We start from the raw sequence: 23,780 nt of genomic DNA on the forward strand, positions 1-23,780 counted from the left end.
AGATTGCTTTTGAGATTGATGCTCTATCTTCACTATCTGTCTAACATAAAAGAGAGGCCTGCAGTCCTCCAGGACAAAATGGGTTAACAGGCTCTTAGATGTAAGGCTACATCTAATGAGGTAAAGCTCATACGGAGTTCTTCCTATACCTTTTCAAGGAGCATATAGCCAGTACACAAATGTTTATGAAGGTTGTAGAGCACATGCATGTAAGAGAAAAACTTCTGATCAACCATTTTCATGGCAGTTTTCGGTGCACTTTTAACAACACTGAGAGAAAGATCTTAGCCAAACTTTCTGTATTGTTCTTTAGTCAAGCAATTAAACATCTACACCAGCAGAAGTGTAAGCATGGTCAAAAATTAACCTCATAAGCAAATGTAACTTGATGCAGCAATCAGTCTTGTCTGTTTAGCCTTTGGGTTGTTTTGTTGCTCCTTGGCACTGAATATCTTAAGCTGCATTTGTGTTTCATTTTCTTAACACTTTCTTGAGCTGCAGAAGGGGAATCCCACTAAACTAGGTAATTTAGAAAGGCATTTCTAGGACATTTTTAATACATTTTTCTGCTCTACAGGTGACCAGAGCAATCCTGGAAAACAGAAATCTATCAAAAGGCCATTCTGATTTCATAATCAGCAGCAATGCCCAGAGCTAACGTGTTACAAAGTCTGCCCTATAACTGCATGACAGGGTATGTGTATCCATTTATCACTCACTTAACTACTAAGCGATTCATCAACACCAAAATGCCACAGCACGCTGCCTATGAAAGTACTGTAGGGACCGTGTTTTGTTCCTGACCAGGAATAGCTTCCCTTTTCCATGTGAATAAGGCTGTTCAACAACACACTACATAATCAGCAGTCCACAGTTAGAGTTGAAACATCTCCATCTACCTCCAGATATGTGTTGGTGACAACCACCATGCAAAATTAACAGCTTGAGGTTTTGCTATTGCCTATGTAGTGTCCCATCACATCTCTTTAAAGCACCTTAGTGTGTATCTTGTGAAGCTAGTTTTGAGAAGTCAGAAGGGTGTAGGGCCAATGGAAGTTTCATATCAGGTTTATCATGTAGCCCTGTCTTTTATCTGTAACTGTAGTTTCACATATAGCAGATGTTAACATGTAAATAGTACAAATATTTTCAAATGGACTAGAACTCACCGTGGCTCTGTTAAGAATTAGGTATTCCTATATTGACATTCCAAAACCAGTATTTGGATGTAAAATGTCTGTAAATCAAGTTAGCTTTGAATCAACAGAAAACTAGGCAAGTCACATCGACTATATCCATGAAAAGTAACTTTTCCCTTCCGTAAACAAGCCAGTGCCAGAACCAGCTCCCTTTGAAAAGCTATAGAACCTCTCTGTGAAGCCAAGAAGTGTCAATGAAAATAGTTCCTCAGTTTATTGCTAGAGACTCTGCTGGGATTGTGGTCAATACTTGGCAACTTAAAAGTTCAGAAATGATACCTTGAAATAAATTATTTTCGTACATTAAAACGCACAACAGAGATTTTAGTTTCTAAAGTGGAGCACACAGAGATCAATGAGCCAGCAGCAAAGATGAAGAGGCATTGCATGCTTCCGAAAGACCACAAGACGTGACTCCTAAATACCTGTTCTTTTCCTGCACAGCAACAAGGTGAGAAAAAGCACTCAATTCATGTTCACAGACTTAAGGTTATCTTTTACTTATCATATACAGTTGAAAACCTATGTAAAGTAGATTACAAAGCTGCCCATATCTTTAAACAAAACTTCAGACTTTATCCAACAGCCAGTCTGGCTGAGTGCTGAATCAAAGACCTTTCTGACTTTTCTGCATTGCTTGCTGGCAGTCCCAAGGCTTTAGCAGAGCCCGGAGCACCAGCAGGGTTGGGTGATTCCTGCTCCAGCTCCCCCTTGTGCACCAGGAGCTCGGCTTAAGGCTGCTGCCTGCTGGGCTGGCATAGCACCAGCTTCATCTTTAGTGTCTTCTCTCACACCCCTTGCCTATAAGTATGTTTCCTTGGTGGCTGCTTACTCTAAGCAATTATTCTACTTACCATTTCTTCTTGATCAGAACGTCCAACTGACTTCACAGGGCCCTGTAAGTACTAATGGAAGCAGTAACCTACTGACAATACTTTACCATGAATATATGCAGCCTTGTTCCCCAGCTTTTGGAAGATAGAATAATTTTTAAAAAAAAAAAAAAAAAAAAACGAGTGGTTTGACTCACAGCTCAAATTCCCTTGGTTCCCACTCCCTGTGCTGAAAGCTGTTTTTCTAACCTTTCAGCATTGGCCATAAATTTTTGTAATTCTTTTCCACAGAGATTTCTGCACAGTCAGGAGAAACCACTCTCTAAGGAGATCACAGTTAGTTGACTTCATTATTTATTTGCAAATATTTTATGTGACAAACAGTGGGTTCAAATCCTTAGTTTCAACTCTTCACCGTATTTATTTTCTATAGGTTCTGTCACAAACAAATGAATACAAGTATTGCATGAAGACCTTGAGAATTAAAGAAAAATTGAATCTCCTCTCTTGCCACTATGATTTAAGCTAATTTAAGACAGTAAATAATTGAGAAAAAAATCCTATAAAAAAATCTTCTGTCGTTTACTTAAGGGACTTACCTGGAAGGTCCCCTTCCTACCTGGAAGTAACCTAGCTTTCTAGGAATAAAAAATTTCAGAAGCAAAAAAAGTTTTTCAATTATTTTATAATCCTTACAAGACCATTTATTTTGATTGTCAGCTTGGAATGATGATTGATGCTATGCCATCATGAGACACGGGCAGCTGGGAAAAAGAACCAGAACAGAAACAAAAAATATCCACATACTGTTAACTGCAAACTGTTAGAAAGCAGCATAACAGAGACATGCTCTCTTAGGGAGCACTGCACTGCCTTTTTCTCTCAGACTAAAATTAAAGCTAATTCTTACTGAAAGTGGGGTTATTTTTGTGCTCAGATTAAACATAACACTCAACCTCACACAGAATTTCACCTCAAATATCTGTAGGACAGTGTCATGTCAGATGGAGGTAATCCAGGCAGAAGGCTTTCCAGAACATCTGAGAATTCAGTTTTTAAAACTGTGTTAATTTGGATATTATGAAACATTTTAAAAAGGCAGAAAAGGTTAAACCCAAACAATAGAAAGCTAGCAGAAAAAAATTCCTTAGTGTGAGAACTCTCAGGACTTATAACATTCCATCAGGGACTTCTGCTACTAGCTTTGGGGTCAAGTTCCAATTTTTCTGGCTGCAATCTCACTTCCAGTCTAATCCCATTTTGAGGGTGCCCTACTAAAGCTCCATATCCAACTTGCTGAAAAGCCCACTCACAACTACTTACTTTGGGAATAACTGATTTCCAGACTGGACAGCAAATTTAGAAACTCAGAGCCTGAGCTCCTGAAGTTCCAGATCAGGAACAGTATAACAGCATTCTTGAGTTGTGTCAAAGACAGCTCCTATTTAGCACATCTGTCTTCATCCAGCTCTCATCCAACAGCAGCTTCTCCCCTCCAGGCTGGGTGAGGAGGAGGCAGCTGCACACACTGGCCTGGCTGCAGGTGCACACAGTCACTTCCAGCCCTGGAGGGACAAAGTTGCTTCCAACCATTGTAAGCACTTATAAGCAGCCTGCTTTTCTCTTCCTAATGTGATCTCTTCAGTTGCTTCTGGTGCCTGTCCTGCTGGAGGGACTGAGCTGCTGACTACTCACTAACACATTGTATCCCTGTACTCACTTCTGAGTCTTCGGAGACTCACGACACACTGCTCAGTAACCCACTATTAAAGAGTAATTGTATCAGATTTTTGGATACTTACTTCATTTTAACACCTACTATATTCTATGGGAGCCAATTTATATATGCATTTTAGCAGGTGTCCTTCTGGGGACCATTGTCAGCCATTTATTCACAACTCTTTCTCACACCAATTGTGCAAAGGTGCACACACCACTTAAACCTTCTACTGACTGATTTTTAAAGACATGCTGTAGTATTTCTTAGATATAGAAGCTATGTGATTTTTTTCCAAACATATGATACATTTTCAACATTCTAGACTCCAGTTTCAATACTGCTGAAAAAATAAATGGGATTCTGAGCAAATCAAAACAGTTGTCATCATGAGCCATTCTACTTTGAGCCTGATTTTCAATCGCCTCAAGTTTTCCATGACTTCATTTGAAGTTAGGAGTTTGGATGACTCCAAAGTCAAGTGGAGCTCTGAATGGTTGAAAGGAGCTCAGATAAAAAAGTAACTAGAGATGCACTTTATGGAGGCTCACTTCAATGGAGGTTTCTGGTATTTTGAAATATTCTGACTCAGAACACAGTCCCAAATTTCTGATATGTTTGGTGAAATGAGTAACACAGTTTGCCCCAATTTTGTGGGATGGGCTGTGGGACCACATCAAAAAAAAAGGTGGCATTGGGAAAACTTGGACTCCAACCTGCATGAAGCCACCCTCTCTAATAGTGCTGGCATCCTTGGGGTCATTGTTTCTTTGTCAGACTGGGAGCTGGGGGAGCAAGGAAGGTAAACCAGAAGAGCTCCCTAAAAGTCTTTCCTATATTACTGAGAGATTCATGAACAGTGAGAATATAATTTTTCAGCTTTCACAAACTGTCAGATTATATTTCCATAAAATCTTCTTGACTCAATCTAAAAATAATTGTTGCAATGCAAATTTGTTGTAGAAGGTTGGAAGCAATCTTGTAGTTTAGCTACCATATTTTTTTAACCATCTCTTACCCTACCTCTTATTCAATTCCTGTCATTTCTTCAGCCAATACATTAGCTGGTAGGACTCCTTTTTGCTGTAGAGGTGATCACAGAGACAGTCTAGGGGAGGAGAAACAAATTAAAATTATTAAACTTGTAATTAAAATTGAAATATGCTTCATCATAGAAATGTGTGTATATAATATAAAGAGCATTTTCTTCAAATAAAACAGAAAATAGTTCATACTACTTGCATAGCAATGTCAGCAATACTGGTTGCCACATGTAACCTGGCCAGTGCCCTGGCAGAGAGGAACTTGCTCATTATGTGTTTAGCTGCCCAGCTCAGCCCCAATGTAACAACTAACTCTTGGTTTCACATAAATGCCCCACCTGTAAAAGGTGCCAAGATGTTCCCATGGTCATGAGGATCAATGGATACCAAGAATGGACTACAAAATGATTAGTTACAAAACACATTTTTCACTCTCCTAAGTGTGGAAACTATGATATTGATATTTGTAAAGGAGGAAGTATTACAGGCTTGTAGTTTGAACAGCTGCAAAGAACCTCACTTCTCTGGCATTCTTTGTTTCTAGTCCACCTTGGTAAATATTCTGATTTTTTTCTCCCAGAAATGAATACTCATTCACTGAAAACCCTTAAAAAAATCTTAAAATTCTGGTCTGATTGTCTCTGCTGGTCTTCTTGTTGGTACTGAACTGTGTTGTGTAGTGTGCCTTAACTCAGATATCCTATCTCCAAAGTACTCAATTTGCCAAATCTTTATTCTGGTCCTTTACTTGAGGAATACTTCCAAATTTTACACAAAACACACTTATTTAAGTGAAGGAACAGAGTGGACACTTAAAAGACACTGTAAGATCAAATACGTTGCTTTAAGGAGGAATGTACCCAAGATTCCTTTTTTCTTGGTTAAATGTTCTTAGCATGAAGCTCTCTACCTAGAAATTGTCTGATTTCTAACAGGGTACTTTGTCCATAAGAGGGGGCTGACCACTAACCTGCAGGCTGGGACATCCCCAGGGAAGTGTGTCATCTGGCTTCCAGTCCCTGGTCTGGAGAGCATTTCCATATCTACACAAAGTGAAGACTGCAGGTACACATCCCCATTCTGGCTTGATACTCAGCCAGTCTTGAGTGAACTGGGAGTTCAGATCTACTCAGGCAAAAATAGTTGGGTTTGTATCTAAGTTATTTTATATAGCTGTTGCAACAACTGAACTGCTAGAGTAAGAAATAGTTCTTGTTCAGCAGCTCTTGGAGTTTGGACTCCAATCCTCTTCAAAATTTTTTTTTGCAAATTCCTGCTTAAATCTGCTAATAGATTTAAAATTACAAAACCTGCATCTCCTAAGCAGAGGTTCACTAGAGCTCACAGGCCCCACAGAGATGTGAGAATCCTTCAGCAAAGTTGTCGATGTCGCAAGCCGGTACCGGGGGGCTACCGGCTGTCAGGATACTTTTGCGACTCCCCCTCTCAATGTGGAGGGGTTTGTGACATTTTGTTTAGACTTATGTGGGGAAGAAAAGGACAGTTTCCCACAGTCATAATCAGGTAATTATTTTTTAAATTATTTAATTATATTTTTAAAAACATCTTGTGTGAAATACAAGTTTTCAACAGCAGCAATATTTTCATAATGCTTACATTCTTCATATTTTTTTTTTTATGTTGGGATCTTGCTTGTAAAGCTTAGGCAACCCTAAACACTTAGAGGGAAAAGACTCAAAATCTTACATACAAGATGCCAGCTTGTTGTAAAAAAAAAAAAAAAAAGGAGGAAAATCCATGAAACCAGAAAAACAGACAATGCAATGTTACTAAACTATATTTGAAAATACTAAATTTAAGCTACACTAGAAAATGATACTTCACAAAGCAGTACTTGCTTTTGCCATTTTTTCCTCTACAGAGAAGAAATTTGCTTTAATAAAAAATAAAACAAAATAATCCCACAACTTTTATTTTGAAAAAAATATCTTCATCCTATGGGCATTGCCATAAAGCCAACATATATATTGTTTTTAGTTGAATTCCAGTATTGAAATGACTGAATTCCCAAGATGATATTTTCTAAATATCAGTTTTAGAAAAAGACAAAAAAAAATAATTAAAAGAACAAGTCATATCACTGGAAAGTAGAGCTGCAACTATAACCAAATTCTCCTGTTTACCTTTAACAGCAAGGACATTCAACCAGAGTTAAGAAATTCAGCACATAGTTACTTTTCTTTCAAATCAGATGAAAAAGATCTTTTTAAGCAAAACCATTTTGGGTTACCTTATGTCTTTATTCAATACAGATTTTTTGTGAAAGGATTCGAGCTTCAATGACTTGTATTTAGTTTTAACTGCTAATTTTTTATTCAGTTTTGGGTTTTCTTTTACTCTTTTTCTTCTTTTTTTTTTTTTAATTTTTCTCTCCTGTGAAGTGCTGGCATCAGTGACTGGCAGACTGAGCTTGGCTGGCAGGTGTTTTTCACATAACTCCATTGCTCAGAATAAAAACCATATATTTTTACTATGAGATCATGGGCATTCTGTGTATCTTCCATAACTATTTAACTTACTTGGACAACTCTGTAAAATATATTTTTGCCTTTACTTTTTCCATGGGTCAGCTTCTTTTTTTTACTACCTTTCTTCTCAGTGGAAGAATCAGTATATTCAGAATTGGACTAATTTAAAGGATATCTGGCATTCATTTGAGTACAAGTCTGCAAATGCTCATCTTGTCTAAAGGAATGAGTGTATTAGACTGATTGCAGAGTTTCAGGGCTGTTGCTGGTCCTCTCAAAGGTCTAATACTCCTTTAATTCTTATTATTTATTTTCCCATTTAAATCTCATTTGCTGGGTTGAAATCAAGTGGCTATGTGCCACCTGATAAACACTTCTAAGTTCCTCTCTCTGCTGTTTCAAGCTGAACTTGTATTTTTCCTCTTAGATATGCTTGAGCTTCTTGTTCCTGGTGTCTTAAAACGTACAGATAAGTTTCTGTAGGAAAGAGCTTCTCAGAGACTAGATGGCAAATTCTGGCAAAGGCTGGGAAAAAAATAATCAGCAACATGTGAAAACTAAACTTCAAATAAAGTGTACAATCAAGTGGTTTTTGTTTTTTTCTGCCTAGAGTACTTCAGCCCACATGTTAGTCACAGCAATTCTTCGCCCATTACACCCTTCAAATATCCAAGAAAAAGTGAACTGTTTCAACAGCCTGATACACACCTTTGGAAAAATATTTTCTGGAGTGTTTCTCTGATCACAGCAGAGTCCTCAGGCTACACTAAGGAACTCTCCATGTTGCAGTTAGTACTATGTGAGATGCTATAAGTTAGTAATGCCAACAACTGTCTGTGAATGATTGCTGTAATAAGGTCTTAATGATGTTTAAAGAATATGTGCCAGCTGAGTTGTCTTCTTTTTCATTTAGGCAGCCACATTTAATGTTACATAATGTTACATAAGCTGAGTGTGATAAAGTATTTGTAAATCACATGTTTGAAAGGATAGCAAAGGGGCAATTCAGATGGCAAAAAAAAAGCAGAAGGTAAAACGTAATGTGGTCAGTCTGGAGCTAGCGAGGAGGCCAGCAAAGCATCTACAGACTACTAGATAACAGCTCAAATCTCCATTGAAATTTTCTGTTCAAGTTGCAACATACTGTGCATCCATGGTGGCATAAAACTAGGATTACATAAACGAGTCAATCTCTGTCATTTTCTCTTCATTTTATGGGCTAAGAAAAGTCAATTTTCTCATAAAGAGTTTTCAAAGTGCATCTCATTAAGACAAATGGAAAAAAATCACTTCAGAAAACATTACTCTTTTAATAAATGTTATCTCATTTAGCTGTGAAAAAGAGCTGGGCAAAGCTCTTACCGCAAAACTCCAAATCATGTGAAGCATCTGGTTTTTAATTCTATTGAAATCTAAAACTCAGCCCAGGTTCTTCGAAAGTTTTGCTGAACTTCACAAGCATTTTTGTATTATGAAACATAGTACTGGGGAAAGTTGTCCTGATTTGTGGTTTTGAACGGATACCATGCAAAATGTCTGGGTTTTTCACAAAAGTAGGTGAAATTTGGTGATTTTTTTAAAGGAGAATTCATTTGAACTTCTGTTTTTTAATATCAGCAAAGACAGAAAAGTCAGTTTCTATATGGATTACAACCAGGGTGAGTAGAAAGTTTAAAATCTTTTGAACCCCAGTAAAAGAAGATTAGCAAAGTAAGTGTTCTGCATCCAGAGGCCAGGTGACTGCTCTCAAAGAGAGGTTTTAGGTAACTGAGCCTTGATTCTGGGCACCTTTATGCCAACTTTGTACAAGAAATCATGTTGGTGGGGCGGGGGCACAACCGTTCTCTGGTTCCACAAGCAGTAGTGATGGTCGTCCGATGCCACAGACACTAAAATTAGGTAAAAAGGGAAAAGTTCCCAGGAACTGTTGATTTTTGTGGCTGTTTGGTTGATGCAGCTGGATGCTGTGTTCTAATTTAGTGTTAAAAGAAAGTGACAGAGTTGATTTGATGTAGCAACAGGCATGATGGGGAAAATCAGCTTGGTCAGTGTGCTGATCTCCAGTATGGGCTGTGCTGAGAGTGATGAAGATGGTGAGACAGTGGAACAGGTTGTCCAGAGAAGCTGTGACTGCCCCATCCTTGGAAATGCTCAAGGCCAGGCTGGATGGGGCTTTGAGCAACCTGATCTAGTGGGTTGTGTACCTGCCTATGGCAGGGGATTGGATCTAGATGATCTTTAGAGTCCCTTCAAACCCAAACCATTCTGTGATATTTGTTATCCACAGATTTTATGAGACAATAACATAAGCTAAAGTACATTAACTGTGAAGAGCATTGAATTTGGAGCTGATTTAAGGTACAGTTTATGAAAAGTAAATAAAAATATCAAAAAGTTCTGCGGTCATGTTATCAGGTGTGTACCTGTGAATGTAAATGTTGATTAACTCTGCCTAAATAAGTGATAAGAACTAATTTCAAGTTTTCTGTTTCCGCCTTTTTCTGCAGTTTGTCCTGGGAAAATCCCACCAGGAAGAAAGATAAGAAAAAACCCCACAAAAAAAAAAACAAGAACAAAAAAGAAAAAAACAAACAGCAGAAAAACATTAAGGGCTAGTGGCAAAAAGGGTTTGCCCAGTTCTTATCTACAGGAATTAGGAATTTATAAAATCCCTACAGTAATGATTATCAGCAGGTCTGTAAGAATGGTCTGTAAGGTTTTAAAAAATGCTAAAATACAACATCCAGTCAAATAAGTATATCCACATTTATTTACACCTCAGTTTAATTAACTCATGTATGTACATGATTGATTATTGATCAGTTCTTAATATTGGTTATGGAACTTCATGTATAGTGTCTATTTCTCACGATATACATGAAGTTTGTGTTTAATTATGTTTCTCAACATTCAAATACCAGCACATGAAATTGCTGTAAATACATATCCTACAGTTTACCGGAGCCATTTCCAAACTTTGTATTTCAGTCTTCTCCTTTCTTTGCTTGGCTAATCCTGTCAAGAAATTACACCTTTTTGTTAAACTCCTATCTCGCTCTGATATTTATGTTCCCTTTGACAACATCAAAACCTTTATGAGAGCTGGAATGTTTTGTTAACCTGTTATTTCCTTAGATTTCAGTCAGGGCTTCTTGAGTCAGAGGGTCAAAATAACTCATAATAATGTGCCAGATTTATAGGATAGTCTTGAAATGGAAAGATAATCAGGATTCATTTGTTTAGTTTCATTTGGTTTGTTGTTTTGTTGGTGGTATTTGTTTTTTTTTACAGAGAATCTTATTTTGCAAAGAACTGTGGCTGCTGTTTTGCAAATAGAGTGAAAGAACTAATTAAAAAAAAAAAAACAAACAACAACCAAAAAACAACACCTTGAGCTTAGGCGTTTTATTCTCTGTCCAAGTCTTCTAATTCTTTGCCACTGACAACTTCAGTCACTAAATACGTTAGATACCTAAATTTCTGTAAATAAATACATGCAGGTTGTATATACTTTGACAACACAAAATGGTTTCTGCACTGGTGGGAGCCCATATTTGGCCTATGTTCCAAAGAGCTACAAAGGAAAATTACCAGTCTCCAGAAAGACTGAAGTTAGCAAACAAGACCCAAAGTTCAGTTTGTGCTCTCTACTAATATGAGGGACACAGGTTCAAGCCAGTCCTTTCAGCAAGAAATTAGAGCTCACTGTTTACATCACAGGCCTATGTGGCATTTAGTGTCATCAACCCTTTCCTTCAGCATTGAAAGGAAGGTTATGAGCTGAGGATTCATACAGAAGACTAGTGTCAGGTTCCCATCCAGCTTTGCTCTATCACTCCCCCTTTGGCATCTGTACCTCACTACTTTCCTCTATGCTTCACTGCGGAGGAGGCTTCTGAGGATCACTCAAATGAAGAGAATCTATATTATTTTCCAGTTTGAAATGATGGGTTTTTTTTCTAAAGCAGAAGCCAATTATAATTTAAAAAATTTAAAAGAAGACTGATTTTTTTTTTTTTTATTAAACTAAAAAGAATTATTTGGTTACTTGGGACCAAAAATTTGGCTAGAGAATGAGAAAAAGTAAAATTCTTTAGATTATTTCCTGAACCAAAAAAACACTCTCCTCCTAGCTCTTTACTCTGAATATTTTAAGATAAGTTGTCTTGCCTCTGTACATTTCCATAGAAGTGCACAGGGATTCACCGTTTAATTGAGGAATAATGTGGCTGCAATTTAACCTTTTCCTATGATGAGACAAACTATACAGTTATGTTATTCTCACTACATGAATTTTTAGTTAACCCTTTGCATATTAGTAACTAATGTGTACTCTTAAGGTCAGCTTAGATTGTTTTGGTCTCTTTTGTCCCTAGCTATTTTTGGATACAATTCCTTCTTCCCTGTCTTTAGCCCTGGGTAAGTTTTTTACTCACAAGTCAGTCATTTAGCTGTTCAGTGCTTTTCTTAAACCTTCCAAAGTATTTCAGTAACAGCTATCCAACAACCAAAACAGCAGATACACTGGCAAAATTATGCCTATGTGTACACATGCACAAATACATACTAGGATGAAAGGTCACTAGATACTCAGTTGCAACCCAGTGAGTCCAGTGCCAAGAGGGGAAGGGCTGAAATAACCAGACAGAACACTCCTGGTTTATTGAGATTATGCGATGAAACATCTGAATATCTAAAGTTTTAAAAACAACTATGATAATTAAAGTCTCCAGGGAAACTATTAAATATAACAGCTGACCACAGCTACACTACAAGTATTGGGCATCTGAACTGCTTGTGTGACATATAACTTCAGACTCAAAGCCTGGAGAACATCTGAGCCATGTGGTCTTTCCATTAACTTTCTTACCTCCAGGGCTGGGCCAAACGCTGGTTAAGTTAACACTATACTAGTTTCCTTGGTTGCCTCACACACTTTCTTTTGCTTCCAGCCATCATATTTAAATCAGCGGGAACATCTGGAGAGAACAGAACAAATTAAGGAATTGCTTAATTTAGAGTTTAGCATTGCTAAGCAATCCTAAATATTTTGCATTTATTTTTCACTTCTTGTTAGCATACATTGTTGCACAAGGAAATAGCTTTAAGAGACTAATAAATGAAAAAATACAAATAGATTCTTCTTCCACATTGAACTCAAAACCCATTGTTCTATTTCAGCAGACTTTTTTAAAACAGAATTTTTGTATAACCAACATTCTTATCTTCCATTAACATCTGCTGGAATGAGACAAATGTAGACAAAACAACCTGTTTCTGTAGGAGGGCACAACACAAGAAGATTAACAAAAGGTCAGTTACATAATCTTTCCAGTTGTTAAATGGTGCTTTCTGTGCTTGGTAAATGATTAAATATTAAATATTGACAAAATATCATTAATTCTGTGTTTATTTTACAATATTTATGAAAAAAATGTTAAAAACTTGGAAACTAGTTTAGATTATTAGCACTTGTTTTTAATGACTTGAATTGCAATGAGCTTAAGTTGCAAAGTTCCATTGTTTAAATACCCTGCTAGTCAATAGAATAGAATCTGCATGAGCTTTAGTCATACGAGTTATCTAATTACAATTTTAATAAAAGGGTCAGGTTTTGAGTATAAACATAAATAAAACAGCCTACATGGGATTAGATGTTGTGCTACTGAATACCTGGAACATGAAGATCTTTCCATTCCCTCTGCTCAGGTACTTGTTAAACAAATTCACATCCTGTTATAATAACAACAAAGTCTTTTTTTCCAGTTGTTACTAATTTTAAGGCATACTTGTTGCCTTTGCCTATGCAAAGAAATGCAAAAGAAGTACACACTAAGTCCCTTGCCTTTTTATTCAGGCTTTGAAAAGTTACTTGGAGATGATAGTAAGGTAGGAAGGGCCGCAGGGCTCCATCCCGGAGTGCCCACGTGCACCCTACAAGCTGGAGCCAGTCCCGTCCAGCACGAGAGCTTAGCCAGGCCACATGCAAAGGCTCAGGGACCCAGAAGTGAGGGGAGTTGCTGAGGAGGGATTCTGGGTCCCTATGGAGCACAGTACTCATACTTACTTCTACGTGGGAGTAAGTCGCTCAGAACAACTCCCAAGTTCTGCAATTGCTAGTGGCTTTCTATGCTGTTTGTAAAGCTCTGTAGATCATCTTTGGAGGAAATTATATCTCCCACTTTCTAAATACAAAGAGTGGGCAAGTGGTGCAATGTTTTTATTTCACTTATGCAAAGACAGAAAACCAATTATAAGCTTTGTGAAACCTGAAACCTTCACTGGAGGAGACTAGGTTGCCTTCCTGGATCTCACCTCTGATTAAAAACTCTTTCAGATTTATAAATAGTTAATACTGATGTCAGGAAGCAGTAAGCTAGGTCATAAAATCCAGTCTTGAGGAATATTCAAAATCATTTACCCTTACCTGCAGGAATTACATTTGTATGGAAGAGATGTGCTGTTTTACCTTTTTTTTAAAAAAAAAAAAAAAAGTCCAAAGTAAACCTTAAGAAACCCATAACAGGCCAAATACTGATCTTTGTCTTCCCCAACAGACCTGGCATTCTCATCCTGCCATTTCAAACTGGTTTAGGAAAGATAACTCCGCATTTGAAACAGAAACCCTTGCAAAGAAAATATTCTTTAATAACATTTTCAGTGTTGACTGTACTTTCTGTGTTTCCTATGCAAAATAATGAATGTTCTCATACATTTCAGTCAGTTTTTTTATGCAGTTAGCAGGTCTCCATGAAAATTTATTTTATATATAATTAACGTCATTTTTAAGTGTGTCTGAGTTTGCAAACATAAGCTAATACTTGCAAGCTGAAAATCCATAATCATTGATTTTCTCAAGTAAAAGAAAAAAGCTTTGAGTTCTAAAGTATATCTAATTTTTAATTTGGTTTTAATAATATGACATCGTTTTGATCTCACAAACCAATCTGCCAATCCTAAATTCCACCCTTTCCACGGGAAAATCCTTGCAGAATTTCTTCCTTTAGGATAGTATCAGAGAGTTATAGAGAATGACACTGGGAGAGGCAGATGTTACTCTGACACAGGCAAGATCCACTGTCCTTTTTAAGTGCTGACAAATGTGTATCCAAACTTCTTTTTAAAACCTTTGGTAATGAGAACTTGCCCAGATTCCCAAACCAAGCCAGTGCTTTATCAAATTCTTAAATAGCTAGACTAATAATATTCAAGTTGAATCTTCCTACTGTGATTTAATGTCTTCTCATCCTGTCCAATAGTGTTGTGAAGAACAAAACTTATTATGTCTATGAATAATTTATGAACTTGAAATCTGCTATTATTTTTCTCTTCTATTGTCTTTTTGAGACAATCCATTTGTTTTCAAGTTATATTCACAGGGCATTATATTTATGTCTGTATTTATAGACTATCACAAGATTGTGACAGACTTTATGATTGGGATGGCATTAAGGTTTTGGAAGAGGAAAGCAGGAAAAAGTGCGAGGTTGGATTTTCTCTTGTGAGTGAACTCAGGATACAATCCAGGAGTTCAATCCAGCCTTGGCAGGAAGGCACAGCGTGGAAATCCCAGGTCATTCCCAGGGAATAGGATTTAGTCAGGATGAGTTACAAGAAGTAAGTTTTTCACACTGATTTCTAGGCATCTCCTTTGGTGTCTTTAAGTCCTTATCTTTCTCAATGTGTGGTGAACAAAACTGAAGACAGTATTCTGGCAGACACCTCTCAAATTTGAAATGAAAAGCAGGATAATTTAATCTTTTAATCTTTTGTGTAATTGAAACTTCTCTTCATACATCTCTTGGGTTTTCTTCATAAATGCCAGGAAGATGGCTGTCTCTTTTTGTAGGACCATGGTGTTTTTGACTTGGGTTCAGCTTGTCATCTTCTATAAACACTAGTTTCTCTTGTAGTATTTAATCCTAATTTATTCAGATAATTTCTCCAACTAGGAAAACTCATTGTAACTTTTAACTCTGCCTTGCAGCAGTCTTGCAGTTCCTTTCAATTTCACTTCATCACTAGGCCATGTCACTTGTAAACATGAGGATTCTCTTCAGCCAAGGGTACCCTGGCCTGCATTAGGAAGACCATTAAAACCTGGTTTACCCTTCCTCTCTAAGCCCTGGTGAGACTGCATGTGTAGTACTTCATCCAATTCCACATGCCACAGTACAAAGAAGATATGGATTTACCGGAGCAAGTCCAACATAGGATCAAAAAGATGATGGACTGGAGCATCCCTCATAGGAGAAGAGGCTGATAGCTGTGACTGTTCAGCCTGGAGAAAAGTTCCTTACTGAGTCATTTTGTCCTGACTTCATGCAATCACTGCCAGCCCTGGCCACCAATCCAAAACTTCTTAGGGGTGCTATATGCTTTCAAATCAAGAAAATGCAGTAGAGGCAGACATGTAACAGTGCATGACAAGACAGCTTTCTTCAAGTATATTATAGTTTTACTGTCTTTCCCTTACCAGAAAACCTTATCAGCCACAACAGCTCAACACACAGGAATCCCTGAGAGTAAAGGAAGGATCAAACTTTTTTCCTCAGCAGTATCTTGCCCTCATCAAGACTGACCTGTTTGTTGATCTTATTTATTCAATTGCTGTGGTTAGCTCATCCTGCAGGATTTCCCTAGTAATTTTCTTGAGTGCTTTCATAGCAGTGTCTCTTATGTGTCTCTCTCTTCCTGCTTCTCCTTTCAGATCACTAACGTGATGAAAATTGACCACTCTAGGATAATAAGGAAGCAATTAATACTAATTATCCTGCTGCTTCCCACATAGTTTCTAATATTTTCTTGACTGCCATGACAGGCTTTTTACTAATCTTCTCTGATGGATTTTCTCAATAATTTGTTGTAGCTAATCGGCATTTCATTTTTTATTTGACAAATGTTAAACATGATAAGTTCCCAGCAGTGCTAATTTGATGTTACAGTCCCAATGCTATTATTGTTGTCACAACTGCACAATGGTTTTGCTGAGCAGTTTCATATGGGAAAAAAAAATTGCTTATATGAATTTGAGGCAAAGGCCAATGATTTTTAAAGTATTTTTAATTGTGGTCCCTGACACTTAGAAATAAAAGATCAGGAACATTTGTAGCAAAACCAAAACAGACCCTGCTTCTGTCTCACCAGATCAAAAAATATACTTACTGTATTTTTCCTAGTCCTGTTACTAGTACTGTACTTTCCTAGCACTGTATTGTATTTTTTTAGTAATTGCAGAAATTTTTTGTTGGAAAAAATCTTTAAGATCAAGTCCATGTGTTAACCTAGCACTGCCAAGTCCACTGCTAAACCACAGTGGAGGAAAGAGGGTAGTTTAGATATACATTTTCAATATATATTATTTTATTGGTTATCTTGCCTTTCTTCTCAACAAGTCTCAAGGCTGCTGGAATTTGCAGGCCAATATGCGGTATGAATACTTATCTTCTTTAGATTCAGTTTGCTCCCCAAGATGATGATAGTAGTAGTTGTAGTAATAGTAATAGTAGTGCTGGTGGTTTTCAGAAGTTTAATGCAGAATATACTTTCTGCACTGCTCATTGCCAGAGCAAGTTTTCACACTTTCCAAATATAGAGTTGTTTCTGCATAGAGATGCAAGGTGAAAATGTCCAGTCAGGGCATATTATGTTAGGGAATACTGGCCTGAAAATCAGGGAGGAAAAGTTACTCAGGAACAGCCATCACTTTGTTTTCACAGCTGTTCATATTCCTATCTAATCAAGTAAGTGCCACCAAGATAGTCTTGCCCTTAGAAGGGGTAAGGGCAAAAAGATAAAGACTATTTGCCGAAGATAAGTACTTATTTTCAAATTCCTATCATTTGCAATAATTTATTTTCTACTTCCTATGCTCAGAGTACAAAGGCCTCAGCCCCTACAGAGGCTTTTTAGTTGTTGCCACATCTCTTGTCTTTGTTTTCTGTAACGCTATCAGCCCAGGTCCTTTTATGTTACCAACCATTTCAATCTTGCCTGTGTGTTCTCTGCCAGACCACTTGCTAGTAAGTCCTTGAGATAGTGTCTGTTCTCATGCCACATGTCACATTGACAGTCTTCTTCCACATTCAGATGTATCTTTAAATCCTTCTCCCTTCCTATCTGGCTTCCAGTCAGCATTGGTAACCTTGGCAGCCAATCTCATCCACAGTGTGATGCCAGATCTTGCTTTGTGCATTTCCTGACTCAACATGAATTCCAGAAGTAAGGTCCCATCTTATCCCAGCTCTTCCAAGCAATGGACCTACAGAGGTCAGGTTCCTATGCCAGAGAGCACATTTCAAAGAACGGGAAATTTGAGTGCCACGTTTGCTTTCATGGACACCAGCTTCATCTCTATCCACAGTTATCTTTGTTGTGGGCTGAAGAAAGTATGACTGGTTGTGGCCAACAGAACAGCACTGTGTGATCCACATTTTCTTTCCTGAAGAATAATAGATTTGTCAGAGAAATACAAGATTAATCTTCTGACTCTATAAAAACACTATTACTGTCAGTGATAACCTTTTCTTAGCTTTTACAGTTATTAATATTCCAGTCTTAAAAAGCAAAAGTCATAAATCTGCCCCAAAGTATTTTTAACATGGTAGGACTTTGTTATCAGTTCTTCAGCTCTGTCACTAGATTAATCAATCCAGCTTTCTTTTTTTTCCCCATCCTCCTCTGTCTATACTTGTGTTACTCTATTTTAAGAGTTCTATCGACAGATGGATGGGTAGGTAGTATATTTACAAACACAAGTTCAAACACATACACTAAATAAGACACAAAACAGCTTCCAATCCCAGTATTGTTGCGATTTTGACCAGTATTATAGTAGTAATGCACTTACTCACCTTTCTCTACAACATTAATGCACACATGTTCTGTCACATTTTACAGATGCTCATGGGCAAAATCCCACCTTGCTTGATTCCACCATCAGCAGTGGATCTTTGTTCTGGAAGGATTTGCTCTATACTTACTGGCCTAGTAACTTCTAAATGTTATTTTGATAGCTTAAATATTTTAAATATTAAACATAAACAGAACATATTTTGCAGCACTCTTGTGTAAGTATTCACTATTGTATTGACTCTGCTGATGCAGCATTTCCTCATTTTTTAATTTCTAATTAAGCTAAAAAGTTCACAGCATATCAGAGAGCTAATGAGCTTTTGAATCCTTACCTTGGGACTAAATAGTATGAAACATGACACATATATTAAAATTGTAGAGAGTTTGGGATATTACTGTACTTCAAATTTGGGACGTCATCTCTGTATGAAGTGTGCAAACGTGTTTTTATACTTTCAGGGAACAGCACCCAGTCCAAAAGAAAACAAAACAAAAACAACAAAATTAAAATCCAAAAAACCCACACCAAACAAGTGAATGCCTCGGACTTCAGGGAGGGCTAATATCTTGATTTTTATCAGGAAACAAGTGGAAGGTTAGAGAAAAATAATGATAATTCAGAGCTGCTTGTGTAGGTTAAAAGCCAGCATGCCAACATGTTGACAAAGCTGGAGTTTATGAGCAAACCTTGAGTGATGGACATTCAAGGGGATATATAATATGCTAACTTTTAGGTGATCCATAGCTGCACAGTCTTTTCTGCAAGACATATTTTGTTGGCAACAATGATAAGGTGGCAATGGTAATGGTTTTAAACTGAAAGGTAACGGTTTCAAACTGAAGGAGGGTAGTTTTAGGTTAGACATCAGCAAGGATTCTTCACCATGAGGGCAGTAAGGTGCTGAAATAGATTGCCCTGGGAGGTTGTGGATGCTCCCTCCCTGGAGGTGTTGGTTGGAGGTCAGGTTGGATGAGGTTTGTGCAGCCTGATCTAGTGGGAGGTGTCCCTGCTCATGGCAGGGAGGCTGGAACCTGATGATCTTCTGAGGAAAGGCTAAGAGACCTGCAGCTTTTCAGTCTAGAAAGGAGAAGGCTGAGTAGGATCTAATTAATGTCTATAAATACATGAGGGCTGGATATCAAGAAGGGACAAGATTGTGCCCTGTGATAGGACGAGGGTCAATGGATTCAAACTTGAGCATAGGAAGTTCCACCTCAACATGAGGAAGAACTTCTTTACTGTGGGCATTACAGAGCACTGGAACAGGCTCCCCAGAGAGGCCCCAGAGAGTATTCTTCTCTGGAGACTTTCAAGACCTGTCTGGATGCCTTTCTGAGTGATCTGCCCTAGTTGGTTTTTGCTGGTGGTGGGTCTGTGTTTGGTGGTTTTTGTTTGTTTTGTTTTTTTTTTGGGGGGGGGGTTGGTGTTTTTTGGTTGGTTGGTTTTGGTTTTGGTTTTGTTTGGTTGATTTTTTTGGTCCTGCTCTTGCAGGGGGGTTGGACTTGATGATCTTCAGAGGTACTTTCTAACTCCTAATATTCTGTGATCTTTAAGGTCCCTTCCAACCTTAACTATTCTGTGATTCTATGGTAGAAAACATTTCCTCCTGCTCCTATCTACTTTGCAAGGAGCTAAACTGAAAACTTAGTCCTTATGGCTTCCCAATATTTTGACAGAGCCATGGAGACAAAATGCTTTTTTTTTTAACAACTTATAGCAATAGAGAAGGAATTTCTAGAATGAATTTAACAGAGACTGTGGCATTTCATGTCAGTTTCTCTGTGCTCCCAGTAGCATTCACGTACCTTGTGTTGTGAGAGTGTAAGAGCAGTTAAGTTAAAATGCAAATATTTTCCTTTAATGAGGAATTAGTTTTCCACTTTCAGTGAAGTCACTGGATAAATGACTTTGAAGAAGCACCTCTGTCTGTTTTTTGGCTCACATCCCCAACTTTATAGCACTCACTGTAGCCCATCTTATTCATTTCTGGGAGCAAGCAGCAACCAGGTTATCAAGGAGAGAAGAGAACAAAGGAAGCTATAGCGTATTTCCAAGAGGAAGTGACTTTCTAATATAGTTTGTAGTGTTCCAGAGCTTTTGGCAAGCAGTTAGTGGGATGTCAAAGCAAAACCAAAACAGTATTGGAAGGTTAGATTTAGTTCTTGGACAGGTTTTAGTGAGCTATTGGAATGAGAGTGTAATTTAACAGCTTTTCTTCTAAAATCATCTATCCGCTGTATTGCTGTAGAAAAGACTGTTATAAGTAGAGAGGAAAAAAAGATGATCCAGTTCAGATTTAAGATTCCTGCTTTTCGTTATTATGGCTCTTTAAAAACAAAACTTGAATGAAAACTTGATATGAAAACCTGATTGCAATGTTTGGTTCTGGGAGAAACACTTAATAATTTTATTTTTGCTTCTTTATAAATTACTGTGATGACCTGTGATTCAAAGCAAGAAGGATTCATGAGCCCTTAAGTGAAAACAGTTCCTCACCTGTAGACACTCATCATTATTGACAGTGCTTTTGTAATCCCATTCAATTGTGGATCTTCAAGATTCTTTCTAAGAAACTCTGCCTGGAGAAAACTCAAACAACTGGGTTTGAAAAGACTGTTAAGTGCTCTTTTCTTTATCTAATGTTTTGCTTCTTTAATATTAAAATACTGTGATTTGTTCTTCTAGAGTATGAATTTTTTACTTTTTTAGCATAAGATGAATTTTTTCTCTACCATTTAAATTAGGCAACTGCACAACTTCATAGCTCTTTTTGCAACCCTGACATGGCCTTCCATTTTCTGTTACTCCTGCTTGTCTCGAAATGGGGCAAAGAAAGAAATTACATATCTCAGACAATGGCAGGGACAATGAGAATTTCTTGTTTGCAGCAGTTAGCTGAAACAAAGCTTAGGTGAAATTAGGTGATTCAAACACTGCGATACAGCTTTCTGCCTTTTAAAACTATTAGGCACTGATGGGACAGGGTTGCCTCCGCTCTTACACCTTTTCTAAATTGTTGGAAAATAGTGAGAATGCAGAACACATTTTTAGACTGATTTATAGGACAGATCTTTAAATTACTTCAATGGCAGATAAAGAGAAAAAACAATTAAAGCATTTAGGAAATTAAAAGGAAATTAAAATAATTAAAATGTAATTTTTTGTCACTCTTGTGACTTCTCTATAACTCATATTAAGGCAAATCTTGTTTTTTTATATTAGGAAGGTCTATAACTCATGCTTCATTACACTAGTCTTAGGCATTATAAACCAATCAGCTTCACTGGAACTGCAATAGCTTAGACTGGAATACAATAAACTCACTGTATTAGAGAGAAGTTTCTTTATGTGCATTGTGCTTTTACGTCTATAGAAAAATATGAGAATCAAAGGATTAATTTAATGAGTAGGAGGATCTCCAAGTATAATAATGACCCTGCTTCCTTTTTGCAAGGTACTATTTTACTAAAGCAAACAGTGTCCACAGCTGCTTAAAATCAAAAATGCTAGTTCTGAATCAGGCAATCTAACTGGCAATGATATTAAAACAACAATTACTGTAATTTCAAATTCATTTCCAAATTCAGAATATGTTCAAATAAGAAAAATTGCACATAATATCTATTCTGAATGTTGCTTCTGAGAGCTGAACACAGAATCACCCCACAAAGAAGCTTTGGTGTCAGTCCCAGTATGTACAGACGCTGCCGTCATCCCATGGAAACTGTGTTTTTAAATATAGAAACAGTGCATCTGTATGACTTACTTAAAAGTAGAGCTGTGTTTTCAGCCAGTGGCATCTGCCAGATTGTGGGTGATGCTAGATCATGGCAATATGGTTAAGCTTGTGAGTTTGTGTATAATTACATGACAGGGCAAAATAATGAGCTTCACTGCCAGAAAAGGAGGACAGAATGAAAGAGTAAAAGCTACTCAGTGAAGAGAAATTCTGCAGCAAAAAGCTGGAGTAACTTCCATATTCAGAATTTAGGTGGTGGGAAGGAGTGAGGACAGTGTTTGTCTTAGCTATTCATCTGGACTTCCTTCTCATTTTATGTGATTCAACCAGTCATCTTAGAAGTTGCACACCTTCTAGTTCTCCACAGAATGTCTTTAATCCTTATTATTATCAGGACAAATACTAAATTTCAGCTTCAATGTGATTAAATTCTCATAAGTTGGAAATAATAATCTTGGACATAGATGAAATTGATATTATTGAGTTATAGTGTTGCTTCATTGAAAGAGAGAATTTCAAATTTAGCCTAAAAGGAACAATTAGTAGTTTATCCTCTCTTTTGTTCTAGGTGAGTTTTTTGCTGCATGCTCCCTTTTCCCTTTCCCTTTTCACCCACCCTTTCTGCATTCTCTCAGAGCTCCATACACCCCAGTTCTCTTCACAGAAAGAAGCAGGAGCCCTCGTTATGGTGCTGAATCTCCCATGCAAGGTTTCTGCTTTGAAAATAAGCAGGTTACTGTACTGCATGGGACTACCTCTCCCATCAAACTGAATTGCTTCAGGAGGTTTCTTGCAGAAGCAGAGAAGACTTTTCATTTTCTCCAGTAAGACGGGGGCCAAAATAAGATCTTCACTTCTGTAAAAAGATGTGTGGATAGAGAAAGATTCATGTGCCAGTCATAGCACCCAGGCCTTGCCTGATAGACAAGAGCAGCAGCAGCAGATAACCTATTTCCTGGCTTTATGTTGGCCCCCAATATAGAAACACTGCCAGGCTTTGGTAAGTTTGTACAATTTTCCAGAGATGTAGGCATCATGGAGGGTAGGATTGTTCAACCCTGGATAATGGTTCCTGTGAGGATTAAGTTTCATATAAATTCACTTTCTAATTTTATGTTTTTAATTTACAGTATTCTCCTAAGACATTTCTCACTGAAGGAATGAAAACAGTATTGGTAACTTTAGCTCTCTGACTCACCTACCAGTGAGGAAGAGGAGAACGTAGCCTTCTAACTCATTCACTTTCTGTGGTGTAGTGTTCAGCCACGACATCTTGGCTTATGCCCACTGTGTCTGGGACTTACAGATGGTCTCTGATTCAAGTACAGGACAAGCCCAGAAATGCTTAGTCTCCAAGATCGTCTGCATCAGATGCAGTGCAATTGGAATTGCCTTTACTCTAGCTCCATCTTCAGTGGAGTTCAGACCATCTGAGTGTGTCTGAGTGTGTCTGTTCTTTGATGTACAAGATAAGCTGAAATATTAAAATAGTTTGCTAATTGTGCATTGTGTTTACTGGCGAAGACTGGAGCAAATAATTTGAATTTCAACCTTTTAAATGGAGCATTGTTAATTTACATTAATCAATTATTCTCATTATTTTCAAAATATAGATACAAATAATGTTAAATTTAATTGCACAGGAAGTGAATGATACAAGGGAAGGGACAACTTTACTAATGTCCTGCTACTAGAAATAAAAAAACTTACCAGTGAGAGAATTGAAGAAATGTTGAATCATAGAAGGTTTGGGCTGGAAGGGACCTTAAAGATCATCTAGTTCCAAACCGCTGCATGGGCAGAGACACTTCCCACGAGACCAGGCTGATCAAAGGCCCATCCAACCTGCCTTTGAACATTTCCAGGGAGGGGGCATGTACAACCTCTCTGGGCAACATGTTCTAG

The sequence above is a fragment of the Apus apus genome, chromosome 3, assembly GCF_020740795.1.
Source record: "Apus apus isolate bApuApu2 chromosome 3, bApuApu2.pri.cur, whole genome shotgun sequence".
Classification (NCBI taxonomy): Eukaryota; Metazoa; Chordata; class Aves; order Apodiformes; family Apodidae; genus Apus; species Apus apus.